The 13,317-nt window shown below is 39.8% G+C and overlaps 1 protein-coding gene across 1 annotated transcript in view; it reads right to left on the reverse strand.

The window, feature by feature from the left end:
• The window catches only part of DPYD (dihydropyrimidine dehydrogenase), a 3,199,941-nt gene that overhangs the window by 253,806 nt on the left and 2,932,818 nt on the right, over nucleotides 1–13,317 (reverse strand). The window lies entirely within an intron of this gene.

A 13,317-nucleotide genomic window follows, 5' to 3' on the forward strand; every position in this document is an offset into this window, starting at 1 on the left:
GGAGGTAGCAATGTTTAAAGAGTTAAGTGATCATGGCCCTAAAAAGTGCGAAGCACCAATAGTAGTGAATAGTCGCAGTAGGCCAGGACCAAGGAATGATTTGAGGCTGACTGCAATGAAACATGAGTCGGATACACAAAGCATATTGGCCCCGCTAGGGCCTTGTTGTAGGGAAGTTCAAAAAAGTTTCTAAATCATCTCTACCCTTTCAGTTGAGCCTATGCTTTGCTCTTGGGAGGTATTTCATACCTCTCTCACACCTATTCCAAGGCTGAACACTGTCTGGGAAAAGCTGGAGAATTCATGCAAATTAGCCTACAGAAACGTCAGGGAGGTAAAAGATAACTTCCCAAAAGTTACTTTTCATTAATAATAAAAATCCATATTTAGAATTGAATTGGATTTTTAATAGCCATTAAAAATAGTGATCTAATTATTTTTCTAGCTAGTCGGATTCCCAATGATTCAGCATTAGTATTTTATTTGGTCCTCTGATTTTCCACATTAGACAGCTAGGACTTCCACAGTGAGAATATCGTTTAAGGCCTTGTCACTGTAGGGTATGGTAACATTAATTTTCTACATGTTTCACTTTTAAATATCATGCACCCTACCTTGTGGCCTAAAAGGCCAAGTCGAGGTGATTTAGTAATATTTGAAAGGGAGGGTTTTAACCGTAAAAAGAGCTTATGCTTATTTTAACAAGTTTCACTTCAGGTCTCTGCTGCAGGCTACAATGGTAGATCTTAAGTCATGTTTTCTTTGTCACATTAGTGGATGGCACAATTAGTGCTGCAGTCCACAAGCTGCATTACAATTTCCATTTCATAGGTGCAGCTTCCACACCACAGCCTTATGGGATAGTTAAATTCACCAATTAAGGGTTAGCTAATTTCTACATGATTTAGGGGTCACAGCATATACACTGGGCACTGGTCAGCAGTGCCCCAGTGTGTAGACCCACAGACCAGCAATAAAAGTCAGTGACCACCAAGAAGGGGAATTTTCTTGCAAAACCAAACTTCCATTAGTACAGTATATCATTGGACATAGGCAGTACTACTGATAAATTCAAATAAAGCAGTGATTATTTCATTCAAAATGACATTTGAAGAATTTGTAGAAGATGCCACCATAATGTAATTCTTTTTATCTTGCTAGGTGAATGAATATGATTAATGAGACTATATGTGAAAAGTTGATATCCTCACTCCAGCCCATTATAGGTACTGACTTCGGTCTTGAATGTGTCACCTACAAATCATTGTTTTCAGATGTGTAAGTCTACATAGTTCCTGTGGAAGCACAGCAAGATTGCAACACCCATAAAGATGTAGGTGTTTTAACCCATTTTTAACACATCACCCCCAGTTGTTTTTTGGTTCACCTACTGGTAAATTTGAACTCTAGCCCTGGGGCACTGCTACCCAAAGAACAATGTATGTGCTCTGGCCCTTAAAACAAAGTCACATTTGGATTAAAACCAAGTCAGGCATATTTAATTGTAAAATAAGGTCACTGTATTTGATATAAAAATGACACCAATGGCATGTAGGATAAAATGCCACATATGGACAGAAGCACTATATCCTGACATCCACTTTGTGACCCTGAAAACACGACAAAGACTTTCACTGCTCCCTTGTCCCCTGAAGCCTATAAGATCTCATGTTTTCAGATGGACCTGCGCTAAATAAATCACCGCTAAAACTAGCTTTTTGCTATATGGAAGGGTGCATAGTGACTAGAAGTGGTACATGCCTAAATTAATTTTACCAAATGCCTACAGTGAGCAAAATCGTCAAAAGCTATTTTGACTGTATTGGGTTTAGCTGTTCCTATAGGAAATTCTGGTAGAGGAGATTAACTCACTATGTTGGCATTATCCCATAGGAAACAACGACGGAAAATAAATCAAACACTATTTCTTAAAAATGCAATTCTGTTGGAAAGTCTGATTTTTTTCTAACTAGTTATGAAAAACAAATTTCCCCCAAAATTATATTTACTTACCTGAGCCATGGAAGGCTAATTAGCCTCTGTCTAAAGCTCCTGATTAGCCCTACCTGTGTGACATTCCTTCCAGGAGCCTTGCAATGATTGACAGGTCAACCTGAATGGCCAAGAATGACCCATCTGAACTCAGGAGAATATTCAGAGTGAGGCCTGCTGCCCCTTCTGTTGGCACAACAGTGTCAAATACTGCATGACAGGCCTGCCTGAGGCTTGTGTAAAACATTTGCACCCTAGAAAGGGATACAACAGGTCCTGATCACAATTCTTGTGTATCCATTGTCTGGCTACTTTAGGACCCTACTTTGTCTAACTAGACATCTGTCATGTATCATGTTGTGAATACAATGCTTACTTTAAACTGGATGTCAGTATACGTTGTGGGAGGGCACTAGTAATTTCAATAGTACACTCCCCTACACACACCCAGCCCTTGGAGGCCAGGTTTAGTATGGATGGCTGAAGACCTTGGCCATCTTGGATTAGCCTTGACATATTGCATTTTGGGCCTGTTTGCAGTAAAATAAACAGAAATTACTGCAAAAGTAAATAGGCAAAGGCATGAGAACATTTACTCTATTGGTTAGAGAAGAACTATGAGTGTCTTAGGGTGTCCCTCATCTACTGGCTTGTGAACCTGACATAGCTATACCCTCAAACAGACTACCTCAGAACACTGCTGGCCATTTGAACAGATACCAGGCAGGCTGAGCCTGCTTCACTTGGCATCTATGACCTGTGAGAAGGACCCAAGGACTTTGGACACCCTTCCACTTGACATCCAAGGACAGAAAGAGCTGCAAGGCTCATATGGCTAATCCTTTGGATGGTTCCAGGAGCATAAAACTCTGAAGAGGACATTCTTGTGAGGATTTCCATGGTAAATGCAATTGGGCTTTGCTTTTGGCCTCTACTGGACACAATGAGAGTCTCTAAGTGTCTTCCTCTGAGATCCTCGGTGCTTTAGAAGTGCACAGTGATGAATTGTATTTCATCGTCATCTCGCATAGAGATCTACAGCTCCAAAAAAACAATGAAGTCCTACTCTGAGTAGGGACTTGGAAACTTTTCAGGGAGAAATCTCAAAAGCTCCAGAGCACCAGGAAGTCCAACCTGTCTCCTATAACCATTTTTCAGTTGCACAGCGGTGACCGATTCAGTGTCATCCCACGCAGAGAACATCTTTCTTCTACAAAAGTGATGAAATCTCATTCTATGTTGGAACTTAGAAGACATTTCAAAATTCAGAAATTTACAAATTCTCTTTCTGAAGTGGAGCTTAGAAACTTTTTCAAACTTTTGATTCTAGACTTTCATTGTGACCAATCAACTTGGTGTATCTAAAAAGGGCCCCATTGTGGGCTGCCTGAAATTGCAAATTATGGTATACTGCAACCATCGACTTGCATTAAGATATTTGTATTTGGTCTTTTTCACTTTAATCCTTTACAAATTCATACCTCTGGTTCCTCTACAGAGTTTTTGTCACTTTGGTCTTATTTTACTCATAAAATGTGTATCTTTACTTTAAATTGGTTGATTGTGGAGTGTTATTATGTTAAGAGTGAGTATTATAGCCAGATACCTTTGTGTTATGTTATCAGAAATTGAGCACAGATTTAATTTATTAATTTGAATGACATTTAGCATTTGGTTGGGCTTATCCCGCGAGGTGGGCACTTGTCCACCCCAAATAACAATCTACTTTCCTACCTTGAGCAAACAAATGTCAGACCTAAAAACAATGTCCATAATGACCTGGAAGGAGATGGTCACTTTAATTTGGGATAGCCTTATATTACAGTGTGTCAATACACCCTGTATGAAGATGTGCAGTTTCATAGACGACAGAAGGAACAACATAGGGCAGATCACTCTAGTTATACATCACTATGTAGAAAATCTCTTCATATGCTTCCAGTGAAGGTGTGATTAGGTTCTACATGGTCTGAATAGCACATAGAGCAGCATGTGGTGGCAGATCTACCTACATAAGGAAATATTCACACATAACTACATTAGGACACAGTTGATACCAGTGGCACAGGTGAGGCTGACTGTACCTAAATGCCCAGAGGCTTGGTCCAAGCGAGGAAGTGGCTTGAGGGCCTTTGATGGTTTCTCACTACTGCATGATCTATCTCTTAAAATCGAGAAACAAGACCACTATCACAATTTCAGAAAACGGGTCAGGGCTTGGCTCTTTAGGAGCATCTATAGTTAAAGGCAGGTAGTTATTGCTTGGCCTTATGATCATTCTTCTGGCTGCATGAAATGTGCTATAAAAGTCATGTTTAACATAGCATAATGACAGTAGTGTTAGTGGCAATATCTGCCACCGAATCGACTGCAGGGATCAAAATACATAGCATACAGGCAGATGTGCAGCGTGTAATATGCTATGTATTGCTATTGTTGCATGTGGAAAGGGAACACCACTGACGAGCATGATGCCCATCCCCTCCCTCAACAGTGGTAAAAAAAATAGCATATTATAGTCTTCGCAAGTGCATATATGGTTTATGCCGTCCCATTTTTCATGGGTATGTTTTTTTTTAACAAATGTATTCAACCAAAACCAAGAAGCAAAGTGTTCAATTTGGACAGCAATATGAATTCACACTTGAGAGATATTGTGGCTATTAGCAGAGTTGTTTCCAGATGTAAAGTAATTGTTATATGTATGCAATCTGTGAGGAAGTAAAAAGTGTTTCTCTGTCACTTTTGATGCACATTGTTAATAAATGCAAACTTGACATCAACATTGCAGTAAATAATATGCATTAGTACAGTCACTCTAAATATTGTATTATTTTGCCATATTTATTGTCAATGCTATGGCACGAACGCTGATTCTCAGTCTTAATCACGTACGGTTATTATCAAAACCTATGATCCTAAATCAGGTTTGTCATGACTAAATGGGGAAAAATGTAATAATTAGTAAAACAACCAAAACAAAGGTGATCCTATCCTAGCCTGTTTCAATCATAGACATTGTGGGGTGTGTCTTGCGTACACTACCTAGTCCTGCCATAACCTATTTACAAACAGAAAAATATGAAAAACCACACAGACTTGCATTAACTATGCCAGCGCTCAAACGGTCCCATGGTTGTCTGCATGCACATCTCTGTCAGGAATTTTACAGATTGTCTAACAGCAGGATGTTAGTTACAACACTAATTTCTCAGTATGATCCAGTAAATACTTTTCAGTATGATATATCGAGTTTAAATCATTCTGCAAATGTGGAAGGTTGTCATACCTTTCGAAATAGTTTCAGCTTCGTGAAAATGTGTTATTTTTAGGAGTTTCGTAATGATCCTGGCGGTAGGACCACACTTAAAGACAGGCAGTCTCAGAAAAAAGCCAAATGGAAATTACATTTAAGCATAAGATACCTAACACCCAACTGCTTAGAAATACTTGACATATAAGGAGTAAGGCATGTAAAATGTTCCACAGAGGACCGCCTTCAGAACCGAGGTTAGTGGGGAGTCTCATGTACTTTCTAAACAGACTGATTTAGGGCCTGATTTAAGAAAAGTGGTACTACACTGGATGCAGCTGCACTTTTATTGCGCCACTTAGCGCCCCCCTACCGCCACAATGTGTGCACTGAATTAATATATGGCACAGCATGGCGCAGGGTAGGAGCAATAGTGTCAACATTTTTGATGCTATTAATGTACTATGTAGGATTAGCATCAAAATGTTGACGCTAATCCTGCACAGTACATAGAGGCCCATTGAAAGCAATTTTGTGCCCCTTTTTAATGCCTGCTCTGTGCAGGCGTTAAAAGTAGCCGCAAAAAATGATGCAGTGGAATCTCTTAGATTACACTGCACCATTTTTGCGGCCCCTCTAACAGGGGAACGCCCCCCTTGCATACATTATGCCTTGTGTTACAAAGTGGCGCAATGCACGCATTGCACCACTTTGTAAATATGGGGTAGCAAAGTTGGCCTCATTGGACCACATTAGCATGAAAAAATTATGCTAATGAGACGCAAGGAGCCGCTAGGCCCTCTTAAATCTGGGCTTAGATTTCTGTGTTGCTGCACCTTTTTTACGATTTATAAAGACGTTATTACATGGATACAGTTCAGTATCTTATCAGTTGCAATGAGCACTTAAAGGTTTAACCAGTGTATCAGAGACGTATGGGAAGAAAAGGGAGCACCTGTGTTCTCAGAACATAGAACCAGAGAAATTATTTTACCACTTGCAACCAAGCCCAGGGTCCTCATTCATGACCTATAATCACGAGGTACCCCTTTCTATGCAGAGAACTTCATAACTCCATAGAATGGTTTGTGATATTTGAGTACAGTACATAAATACGTGCATACATAAAGTCTATATAATATTAAAAGAAGCTAGATGTAGTAGAGAGGAGAGATCAGAAGTATTTAGGGGCAAACAGAAAACGAACATTGGCAGTGTCAAGAGATCTGGCTTTAATCTGCAGTAACCTGCACTCACAAAGTCACGCTTCTCTTGCTGCGCCTATATGGTGAAACTTACACTTACACCAATACACTTTCCATAGACACACTTGAACACTCACACTGACACATTGCTCAACATGAACTCACATGAACTCACCTCTCATCTTGCACTTAGTTATATTGTTCACCCTGCACTCAACGCGGGCGCACCTCTCTCCCCGCACTCTCAGAGGCACACCACTCACTCTACACATTTCTTCCCGGTCTTGAGAGATAGGCCCAATATTTGATATCCATTCTGGCCAGATGTGCTGTTCTTCGCGTGCAAATCGGCACAGCTAATTTTGCCATCCCCTTGTTTAAACATTCCTGCCATTATCAAGAAACCGTGTCGCAATCCTCTCGTTATACCTTCTGAGGGCGCTCAGCCAGGGTAGATTTATAGCTCCTGCTCAAATGTGTATCTCGGTAGTGAGCGCAGGGAACTGATCCACACAGGAAATAAATCAGCATCTTAATTAGCGACAGAGCCATATCAACCCAGTGACCACACAGGTCAGGTCAGCCATTTAAAACATTAATAAAATGTGTTCATATCTAACATTTTCCACTTCTCATTCAAATAATCTTTAATAATAATCAATAATCAAATAATCTTTCTAGAGATGCAAGGCTTGCTCTCGTCTGAGACTTCGTCTTACACAGGTCACACCTTCTGAACTGCCTTCATCTTTGAAGCATGCCACGACACCCAATGAGAAAAGCAGCAAAGTCACAGAAAGAACATTTCTAGTTCTTATAGGTATCAACAACATTGTTAGAAGGGTTGGACATTGCCCCAGATTCCGCTTGCTTGTCAAAGGAGACCAAGTTCCTGATTTTAAAGATTGCATAATTAATTGTGGATACGGCATCAATAAAAAAGAAATTTGTTTATTTACATCATTTTTATGCTTAAAACAGAGAGTCACCAAACATTGGCACCTGTGGGCCGCCGTCTTTCGATGGAGACGTTGAAGGTTATGTGGTAGGAAATGTTTGAGCGCTGAATTGCTGCAGCTTTCTTTGATTAGTGTTTTCGCTTCGAGATATAGGAATTTGTCGGGCATGATCGTTTACTATAACTCTTACAGCACACTTATTCTATCCGAACATGGATTCTGGAACTGATACAAAACCCTTTGCATGATTCTTTTCGCTGGCTTTTTGAATGTTTTTTTTTACAACCAAAATGTATTTTCATCAAATAAAAGGGCTAGATTATTACCTTATTCTGTTTGCCAATGGAAGTAAGTAGATTAGTTTATTTATGGATTTGACCTTAGTCTCTGATTTTCACTGCTGGTAATCCAGTTGTTGTAGGTTTTGAATTCAACTAAAACAAATCGAGTATTCTGATCTTTTCAGATGTATTTAATTTCCAGTTTTGTCTGAATCTTAGGCTTTTTCTCCCTGCGTGGTTTCCAGCACTATATTTTAGTGGATTTTCTTCTTGGTATGTATCTAGGAGTATTCAGATCTGTCACACAATTAATGCCAGTGTTAGAAATAATAGATTCTCAGATGAATAGACAATTTTAGCATAAGCAGTAAGAAACTGAAACCAATGAGAAAATGCCAATGCTGTGCCCAAATTTCCAGTAGTTGTATACATTAAAATTATGCATCGGTTATGTATGTAGTATTAGATTTGTAACTAAAGCCTTACGACATACCTCCCACTTGTTGACTGTAGGAAATTATCTCTGTCCTTACATTCTACAAAGCTTTATTTTTCTGCCTCCAGGGATTTTTTTGACCTCTGTTGTGGGTTTATGCCTTCTAAGTATGGCACTACTTGCTTTTAGAAAAATAGCATTTTCCTTCAATTCGTTTGCAACTCCTGATAGTGTATCACTGGCCAGGCTTAAAAATTAGGGGACTATGGAACACTGTGAATGGTAAAAATAATAAGTAAGAATAACTAACTGTAGCCAACAGTGCGCTGTAGCTCCTATTGTGTCATCCACTACAGGACAGTGTAAAACATGGCTTCAGGGCTACAATTGTAACCTGGCTATTGTAGTTTAAACACTGCAACATAACTTGTCAAAAAAACAACTGACAGGTCAAAACTTAAAATATGAATTAGTCATACCATTGTAAGCTTAGTAATCCACAAAGCAGGATGCATGATATTTAAAAGCAGGGCATACAATTTAATGTTAACATGTACTTACAATGACTAGCACCCGACGGCTATTTCACTGTGGCAGGTCTGGCCAGCCTATGCAGAAAACCAGAGTACAGATTAAAATCCAAATACTGTATGTTTGGAATGGGACTAGCTAGCAATAATTAAACAACCACCATTAATAGTTACTAAAATTCTAATTCTATGGTGAAGCCAGATTTTTAATAAATAATAAGATTAAGAAAAATGTAATATTTGACTGCTACCTTTTACTTGCCTGAACTTTCAGAGGCTAAACAGCAGTAGTCTCTTCCATCTCCAAGCCTGTGCTCAGCACTGAATAAGGAGTAAACAAGGCATGATATTCTAAAGAACTTACCTTTCCATCACCTGAAGTTCCGGGATGCTAAATTTGCATTTGCTCTCTATCTTCTGCCAATCAATACTTAGCAACCAAATAGGTCTGTAAATGGTGTGAAGTGCCTCCCAGGAGCAAACAATAGGCTGACCTGAATAGGAAGATATTACTCCTCTGAACTTCCCGGAATATGCAGGGTGAGGAGCTGGGAGCATCCTTTTTGACACTACAGTGTCAGATCCTCCTTAAGTGCAAAAGCCTGCTTGAGAGCTCTGCTGGGCTTACATATAACAGTTGGGGCATATTTCAAAGTGTGAGAACAGAATGCAAGACAGTTCTTGTGTGTCCACTGTCTGGACGCTGAAGGACCTGCTTTGGCCCACCAGACTTTTGTCTCAGAGTTTTGCATATAACGCTAGAGGCACACGTGAAAGGTAGACAAACAGGATGCCAAAACAATTCTTGTGCATCCACTGTCTGGTTGCTGGAAAATCCACCCCTGATTATACTTGCCTTATGTCTCTCAGTTTTATCATGGGCATAGTGTCTGCCTCAAACTGAATTTGCTGAATTCTATATTTTTGATTGTGTTAGATCATTGTGCTAGATGTGGGAGGTAAACTAGGATTACCATAGTACTCTTTCAAAATACGCCTCCCCATCCTCAGAGGCCAAGTTGAGTGTGGTCAAATACTTTTGCCATCTTGAAAATGCACAAGGTGGGTAGAGCTGGCTTTGGGAACTTTAACCTAATTTATTAGGGTGTGCCAAGGAGTCATTCCTACTCACAAGCTCATGTCAGGCATAATTGTGGCATCTCCAGGCATCTACTTCAAAACACTCCCGAACACAAGGAAGATCAGAAGATGACTAAACCTCCTATTGGCAACTTGAGAAGAGGCCAGAGGGACTGGAAATACTCTCCCATGTACCGAGGACAAAGACGTAAGGGTCATAAAGCTATCCCCCTGTTCAAGCTAAAGAGGCTACAACAAGCCACAAGAGGCCTTTCCAGCAGCTACCTAGTTGGACCTGGACGTGAACCTGCTGTTCGTCTCTGCCTGACACCTAATGAATATCCAAGCGCCTCCCCAGAGGTTCTGGATGGCTTTAGAAGTGTACTCCTGTGGTGGATTTGGACTTAAAGAACTAATTTCAGAAGGTAAAATCTTTCATCAAGACATACCTGGTTGCTGTATTTAACTCACGCTCCATTGTGGTCAGCCTCAAGTTGTGCCTAGGTCCTGGTCTACTGCAAGCATTGACAATCACTGGCACTTTGTGCTTCTTGGCACAATTATTACTTAAAACCTTAAAGATTCATATCTCCAGTTACCTCATTGGGTTTTTGTTTATTGAATTTTACTTGATTTTTCTAATTCAGTTCAGGATTTTTATCATTTTGCATTTTTAGTTTATTACTGTTTGGTACTGCATAAATCCTTTACACATTGCCCTAAGTTAAACCTATATGCTCTGTGCCCTAGCTACCAGGGGGATGAAAATATGTTAATTTAGTGACTTTAGGGGTTCACCCTGACAAGGGTTGTGATTGTTGCTTAAGGTGGACTTTCACCCACCCCAAATATATTCCAGTTTCCTACAGTAACCTAATGTAAGGTAAATGTGAAAGTACAGAACAACCAGCCTATTCACACCTATGATAGATTTATGGGATATTGAAGTAAGGTTTTCATTTATAAATTCCTAAAATGAGTATATGTACTCAACAGTATCTCAAGGCAGGTGCAATCTTCCATAAATGAAAGCTTAAAGTAGATTATGTATTCACAAATAAAGATGGTTAATGGTGATGACCGAAATGACATTTGCAGAATATCTCAAATTAAAAGAAACATTTTGAATATCTGCCTTTGTTTTTGAGTTTGAGAATCTGATGGTTTTATTCAATTTGTCAGATGTTTATGAATTACTGGATTATGTATGTCTTGTGGGTAAAGTTAAACACACTTAGCCTATTTTAACAGCTCTGGTGTCACAGTTCAAAGTCTTCAATTAGCAAATTGAAGGATGATAGAAAGACGGCATGAAAGTTTAGACTGCAATTACCTGAAACATGAAGGTAGATCCAGTGTGCAATTTATTTAAAAGGTACAGCAATCCAAGTCATACTGCTTTTGTAAGAGTTCCAATGAGCTGAACTCACAGCAAGATGAGGAATTCATTTCTAATACAGGGGAGGATCTTGTTTGCATAAGGGAATTGAAGGAAGGATTCAGGTTAGAAAGGACCTCTTTTATTTGATGTGCTCTGCTATTTTTGCTTTTCTGAGACACTATGAGTAGGAAGCGCAAAGCCTCAAAATAAATCTCTATAATAGTGTGTGCACTGGGGAGTACGAGGAGTAGAAAAGGTTGGAGTATAGAGTCCCCACTGATAGCATACTAACATTTTCATGAAAGATGCCTTGATCCTTCCACTTTGAGGAAGATCACAAATTGAGAGGAAAAACACATAAGAAACACACCCTATTGCTCCATGGAGGAAATTCCTGGAAAGTTGACTTAGGGCCATATTACGAGTGTAGTTGTCCAAGGAACTACACACTTGTGGTGACTGTCGGACTGTTGCAACTTTGGCGGTCCAGCAACCACATTACGACCCTGACCGTGGGACCACCATGGGCCGCCGTCCCAGCTGGGAACATGGTTCCAGGCGGCATGATGGCAGTCTAAGTGGTACTCAGCCAAGGCAGCGCTTAACTCAGCCCTGTCTGGCTGATTACAACTCTTCTTACTGCCAGCCTTTCCATAGCAGTCTGACCGCCATGGAAAGGCTGGCAGTAATGCTGGAAGCATGGGCAGTCAGGGACCCCCCCACCCACCACCATTTGAACTCCATCAAAACAATTACGGATATCCTGTCTGCTGAAATCTAAATCCCATTATATCCAAGGGGATTTAGACTTTAGCGGACAGACTATCCATAACGGTTGTGATGGAGCAACCCCTCTGCCAATATCTAAACCAGGCCCTAAGTCTGCTGATGGAATTTCTCTACTAGTCATCCCAGAAATGACTGGAGCAAAAAACACTTGGAGCCGTGGTGAGTTATTTTCAAAAAAAGAGTTCCCAGGTCACTAAGGGGTATTGAAAATACTAAGTGGAAACTGAATAGGTGCTTCAAAATCTGAACAATTCAAGAAAGGTTTAGGTAACTTGTGTGCTGAAAGAACATTTATGGAATTTATTTCAGTGTGTGGAGTTACTCCAACAACTCATTTTGCGAGGTGAAGCCACAAGGACCTGTCCCAAAAATTTCAGGGAAGATACACTATGGAAAAAATGCCATATCTTGAACATCATGCTTTATTGGACATTCGTCCATCTGGTGGGACAAATGCAGTATATTTTTAGGTTTCAGACTCCCGAAGTCAATCAGGAAAAACAGTTTAACAAGATTCAATACTATCAGGTAATCCCACAAAAAAGTGTTGTGATCTTCTCAAAATATTTTGAAAGAATTCTTCAGCAAAGTCAACACAATCTAGCAGAGCCATAGCAGGACTTTTTTTTTTTTTTTACTTCACCAAAGGTAGTAATCTTGACAGGGAAGCCTCCAGTTTTGGGTCAACCACATGCAGGCAAGCAGCATATAGGGCCTGGTAAGACTCCGGGATAAGAGAGGTCACAAATAACTCTCCTGAAGATGTCAGTAAAGAAACACTTGTGGAACACCCTTTTTTACCTGGAAAATTGTTTTTTATGCTACATGTACGTTTCTGGTGGGGCATTAGGTACACACTAGCAGGATGCATGGGACCTGTATGAATCAGGATTAATCTCTATCAAATACCTACACACCCTACAAAAGGCAGAATGTAGCAATTATTAAAAAAAGGACCAGAGTGGTGCTCATCTAAAATAGTTCGAAATCCTTCTCTTTTTTTGTCACTGGTGAATCGAGCTACGTTCTAGGACAAACTATCACAAACGTAATATCCAGCATCATTCTGATTTTCAACATACAGTTTGATGCAAATGAACCTATGATGAATGACAGAAAATATTCCCATCTTTTAGAAAACAAACATACGGCACGTCTCCATCTAACAATTCCACATTTAGAAACATCAGTCTTATTTTCTTATTGTTTCCCCCTCTTAACATTAACATATTTTTATTTGCTAAAGAATGTTTTTGAGAGTAATGTAGGGCATTATAATTATAGGTATATTAGCACTGAACAGTTCGTTTCTACTTCACAAACATCTGGCCGTTTTGTCAGTTAGAAGACAACAGCATTTTTCCTAAGCAGAGGAGACTTCAATTCAACAGAGATTGCTCCAGTGTGTGCT

The sequence above is a fragment of the Pleurodeles waltl genome, chromosome 4_2, assembly GCF_031143425.1.
Source record: "Pleurodeles waltl isolate 20211129_DDA chromosome 4_2, aPleWal1.hap1.20221129, whole genome shotgun sequence".
Lineage (NCBI taxonomy): Eukaryota > Metazoa > Chordata > Amphibia > Caudata > Salamandridae > Pleurodeles > Pleurodeles waltl.